This window comes from Calonectris borealis, chromosome 11 (genome assembly GCF_964195595.1).
Source record: "Calonectris borealis chromosome 11, bCalBor7.hap1.2, whole genome shotgun sequence".
Lineage (NCBI taxonomy): Eukaryota > Metazoa > Chordata > Aves > Procellariiformes > Procellariidae > Calonectris > Calonectris borealis.
Window position 1 is genome coordinate 2,520,450 of NC_134322.1, and position 6,000 is coordinate 2,526,449.

Here is a 6,000-nt window from a genome sequence, read left to right on the forward strand (position 1 = left end):
GCATGTTCTCAAACTCTGGTGTCGCTCAGCTGGGGCGGGGGCTGGAGGGAGCTTGGCAAAATGCCTTAGCGGGGACTCAGATGAGGAATTCAGTCCTTGAAGTCCGACAGCACCCAGCGCCGGTGGCCTCTAGGAGAGGCATAAATACATCCATCCCCCTTCAGCCTACATCCCCCCTTACCCCCCCCCGGAGCTGATTTCGGCAGGCTCCATACAGGCTTGGGGAACCAGGATCACCTGTCCAACGGGTGTTTATGTGCAGTAGGTGGGACCTGGAACGGCGGGAAGCACCTATAAGCTCAGCTATGGCAAGTTATAGAGCTGCTGTTACGGGTATAATATAGGGCCGCCTATATTATCCTGCGACAGGCACTCTCGTCGTTAACCCTTGCTTGTAACGTTCAGTGGAATTATTCATGCTGAACCCAGACACACAAATGACCCTATAAACACACAGCCGCACTTTTAATTAAAGATGTGCAGAGATAAAAAGCTTCAGAAAACAATTTTAAACAATTAAAAATAATATCAGAGGTGTTCGTCTACCCAATCTGCATGTGTCCTGAGCAGCTCGGGGAGGCTTGCTGTATTTTTGCCATCGACGGGACGGTTTGCAGCGCTTGCCCTCTGCTCCGCTGGCAGGCTGAACACGCGTCCAGACGTTTCTTTGCTCCAAAGAGTTAAGATTTCACTTGTCAGGCTGTTTTTGTTTCTATTCACATGTCAGTGCCTGTCATTTATTTAGTCAATGGGACATGTCCAAGGGATGGAGACAGACTGGGTTAGTCATTCTGACCGTGGGTCGCCAGTCACTGCAAACCGCCTGAGGTCATTTCCAAAAGCGCCACTAACAATGAGAGGGAAGCTGGGCCCGGGAGACCTGCAGGAAACGGCGCGGAGATTAAAGACAGAGATAGTCCTTTGCAAAAGTACACTGGAGGAATGTTCCCTATGTTCTGTCAACAGAGTTTCTTCCTCGCTCAAGACTGTCTATTTTAAGTCTGAGCTCGCACCAAAAATGGAAATCCTTGCTCAATGGCTATCAGTGGATCTTGGGTTTCTGGGGCTGCAGCAGCCGAGGAAATGAACCCTCCAGCTCGGCCTTCGCTGCCGGAGCCGCTTTAAACAATTCCTCCCTGTGGCAGCTCTCCGCTGGGTTCGCTCCTTTGCCTGGTTAAAGCACGGGGTGTAAAACCCGGCTGGAGCCCGCGGTACTGCCCTGTGCTGCCTGCGAGCATCGTCCCCATGGGCGCACGCCCGGCACTGCCGCGGCACTCACCGGCACTGCCCTCGGCACGGCTGCGCCCGGCTCCGGGGGTGGCATCTCAGCCCGCGCAGGGCAGCAGAAAGCAGAGCAGGGCTGCAAGGGCCGCCGTTCAGGCTCGAGCCGCGCTTCCAGGACGCTCCCCTGCTTTAAGGAAGGGAATGGAAAAGAAGCGTTGAAACGCAACCATAAATATTTGCTGCAGCATCTTGGGCTGAAATCAAGCCCCGTGACTGCAGATTTGGGGGAACGGGAAATTCCTCTGGCAGCCATCTGGGCATCCACACAGGGCTGAAATACAAGAGCAGTTTTAGGTGCAGAGATGCACATTTTGCTTTTCAGGCAAAATAGTACAGGCCGCTCTTACTTAACACATAAGGTACCTCTGGGTGTTTTGGAAAACATTAATAACAACCACATGATTGGTGTAAAACACTGATTTTCCATCCAGACACACTATTGTTTTCAGATAAATACATTCCATCGAGCTTTTTTGTATCTGAACGTTCTACATGTGGCTTCTGCATCTCAGGCAGATGGGAAGGGGGGTTTGACAACAATAGCGGTGGCCCAGGAGGAGCCACCGGAGCCTGCTGGCTCGGGAATCAGTGACAGGGGCTAAATCCTGTCCTCTGGTGCGGGTGCAATCGCCGGTGACATGAGACAGGGGTTGAAGGCAAGGAAGGGACTGGAAAAAATGCTGCACAGTGGATTTGAGCTGCTTTGGAGATATAGGGAAAGGCAGAAAATGCATTTCTTAGAATACAAACATCCATCACGGACGCACACGAGAGTATCCAAATTCCTCAGTGTTATATTTATGAAGCCATTCGGAGACATGATACAGGCCAGTTCCTGTAGATTTTTCCATGTGTTGTTAAAGATTCAAACTACAGAGTAATTTTCAGTCTTTGAAGACATTGGTCTTGGTATTGCAGCGCCCGGAGGCTGCTCCGGGCAGGGTCTGTCTGCGCTGCAGACGGGAGATAACGCAGAGCCACCGCCAGCGCTGAGCCAGCTCAGGAGTCGGGAGCGGGCCAGGAATGACGGCGCGGCGGCACTGGGGGGAATTTACTCTGCTTGCAGATAAGGAAAGCATCCTGCTTTAAGCATGGGGTAAACAACTTTTAATACACAAGCTAGTTATCTTGAGAGTCCCACGGGAGGAAGCGTATCTGGTGCGAGGCTCCGCAGGCACATCTGCGCTGTGCGGCACAGCTCGGCGCGGGGATGATGACCCAGCCCCAGTGCCCAGGTGGTTTTGGGGAGCCCGGCTGCTCATGTGTGCTCACCGGGGCCAGAGCTGAGGCTCCACCAACTTGCAAAAGGGAATCGAGATAGTTGGGTTTGTCTCCGGGAGGAGGACTGGGGCTCCTGGTCCATTGGTGGCCCCATGGTTGCACATGTAGGACTTGGGCCACCCAAGTTAGAAATCACAAAACAGTTGGGCAAAATCAGAAAGACTCTAAAAAGAGACTTAAAAACTCTTTTTCGGCACAAACCTGCCAACACCAGCCATTTTTTTCCACTAATTACAGAGAATAGCCTACCAAACTAAATTCAGGTGTGTTTTCATTGATAAGGCCATGAAAACACTCACAAGCTGGAGAAGGCGAGTCGTTTCATCTCGGCATGATAACATTTGGGAGAAGTAATGAGATCACGGCCGCTCCCTGGTGCTGCAGGGTTCATCTCTCGCTGCAGAACCCAGGTCTGAAACCTCGATGAACATCACTCCCGGGCGGCACTCGGGGAACGCGGGCATAAGCACGGCCCTTCGCCTTATCGCGGAGAGGTGACGGAGTCAGGAGAGGCGATGGAGGGAGCAGGAAGAGCTGATTTCAAGTTCAGAGCCTGATTTACGGCTGAGGCCTCGGGCAAATCATTTACTGGCTTTGTGGTTTCATTTCCTCATCTCCAGAATCTCTTTCACGGGTGATGTGTGAGGGGGAATTAACATTCAAACTTTGTTTTTAATAAATATTTAAAGATTCATCTTGTGTTTTATGAATATTTCTGAATGATCTTTCTGCCCTTGCATAAGGGTCTTTCCCTGCCAGCTCTTTAATCTGAGCTCCTCTCCCTGGAGTGGGTGTGATGCCTCTGCTGCAGATTTGTGCTTTCATTGAGTAACAATTAAGCTGCCTCGGTTAAATGTAAAGGCATGTGAAGAAACTTTTCTGCTGCCAGTTCTGCACCGCGCTGCACTGGACGCCAGCAGGACACATCAAACAAAAGAGTTCCTCTGCATAAAATAAACCAAAGCAGTGTCCAGCACATGCCGATGAGCCATTAGCAAGCTCTGAGTGACCCCCAGTACTCCAAAATTCTTCATTTATGTGTGAAGCATCAGTGAAAACTCTGTTTTCACCAGCACAGCGTGATTTGGAAGTGAAAGCGCGGGCTTGAAGCTACTCTGTGCTGAGGCCAGTGGAAATTCGGTGCGGGTTTGACCCGAGGACTATGCACGCTTTAGTCTCTGCCTGTTTATTGTTAAACTCATTAAAAACATCAGGGTTTTTGCATCTTAAAAGTCTTTTCTAGCTTCATAAAATATGTGAATGCTTAAGAAAGAATCTGTGTGCAACTGTATAAATAGTGACTAACAAGTAGGAATTTTGTGGTGTTCAAAGGGAGCAAAATAAGCTGACGAGCCTGTGGTATAATGAGTTAATTTGCCTTGCAGCCTACCTGGTGCCCAGCACCAGCTCGCCCTCCCTCAGACGTCGCTGGTGATGGGTCACACGCTCCTCCACCCAGATGAGTGATTTTAAGTTAAAGATCCAAAATTAGCTGTCTCAGACGTGCACCAGCCCAAGGTTGGTCACTTCCTTATAGTATGGATGCTGAATTTCTATTAGAAGAAAATTCAAAGCATTTCAAAATGAAGCGTTTTGACACTTTGAATTGAAATAATCTCAATTTGTAAATGACATTTCATTCTATTTTTAAAATGCTACAAAGTTTTGAGAGCAAATCCAATCATGCATTCAACCAAACCAACATTTTTGTTCAAATCCTCATTTCCCAGAAAAATTGTAAACCATTTGTTTTATTCAGAACTAGAACAAACCTTTTCCCCAAAACTTTGCAACTGCCAATAATCCATTTTTATCCCAGATTTAATGTTGTTATAAAACTTCCTTACTGGAACTGCTGGAACTTGAAGTTGTCATTAAGTGGATACCTTGCACTGTCACTAAAATTCATGCCATTTTGTAATCCTGTAATTCCCCAAACTCGTCTCAGGCTTCAGCGCCCCTGTCCGAGGGATGTTTACAGCTTATTCTTCCTCCGTAGGCAAAATTAACCCAAGAGCTAAAACTGATGAAAGGCACATTGCTGTCTGTCATAAGGGGCATATGTTGAAATATGGCAGTGAAAAAAGCCAGCAATGCTCAAACCGCTGCAGAATCCCAGTGGAACAAGGCATGTGAAGAATATTTTATATTTAGTCAGAGGAGGGGAAAGGCAGGAGCCGGATGATGTTGGGTTTTTCATGATGAAGAACATTTCTAGGGAGAGCTCCCTGCCATGGGAAAAGTTCCATGCTTTATTTTTCTAATGAACAACTGTCTCCAGTGTTTCACAACGCCAGGTTGCTTACTACAGAGAGCTGGAGCAAACCTACTTTCTCCATGTCCTTTTCAGCCCACATAGCTTTATTAGCCAGGATGGGAAGAAGACTTGGAAGTCATAATCAAAAAAACACAACATCAGTTGCAAAAAGAAACAACATCATCCTCCTGGGCTCTCCTGAGCTGAGAGGCTTCCTTTAATCTTCACAGTCCCTGGAAGAACAGCCGTCTGTCTGCCTGTTCCTTGACTGTTGTCTCCGCCTGGGTCTTCTGTATCTCCTCTGCTGTCCTGATGCACTTTCTCCCTGTGTCTGCCAGCACCCGGCCGCTAGCTGTGTGTACGGTGAGAAACCAGCGGTGCTGATTAAGGATGGAAACCAATGGTAGAGGGCTGAAAAAAGAGTGAACTGGTTCCCAAACAGAGGAGCCACACAAAACCTCAGGTTTAAGAGACACTTAAAAGCTGCACCGCACTTTTGTAGATGGAGCGAGTCTCACCGTCCGGCATACACCTCGCGAATGATGATGGGAATTCACGTATCCCGCTGCCTTCCGAGGGTACGAGCACTTGGATCCCATCAAATAAGAGACTGTGCTGCTGCCTGTGAAGTTCCCCCTTTGATTCTCTTGCTGAACGCTTAAGCCAGTGACTTGGCCAGGAACAGACTAATTTTCAAAAGCGCAGTCACATTTCATTCCTGAATGCTCTCTCTATGTCCCTCCCGCCGCAGAGCGTCTCTGTGCTGAACCACATCGCTCTCCTCCTGCAATGGCTGCTCTGTCTTAGGTCTCCTCTGCTTCACGTGAGAAGGTGGAACAATGCTGCTTTCTGAGCGTCCCTCCAGAACGGAGGAGTTGGACATTGTTTTCTTTTCCTGTTTTGTTTTGCACGGAATAACTCCTCTCTATGGAGTCACTTCGGCTCCAGAAACAGACTATTAATAAACTTAACTGCTTTGGATAGTCCAAGCCAAATGCTGGCCTTAGAGGGGAAAAAAAAATCTACAATTGCATAGAGCCTTTTCATCCCCGAGAGCCTTCCAAAGCACATGTAGTGATTATCCACCGCTGAAATGCCACCACCTCTGCGGTGGCACAGAGGAGCTGTTTCACACAACAGTCCAGTCTGCCCGTCCTGGCGCTTGGTTGAATGGGCGT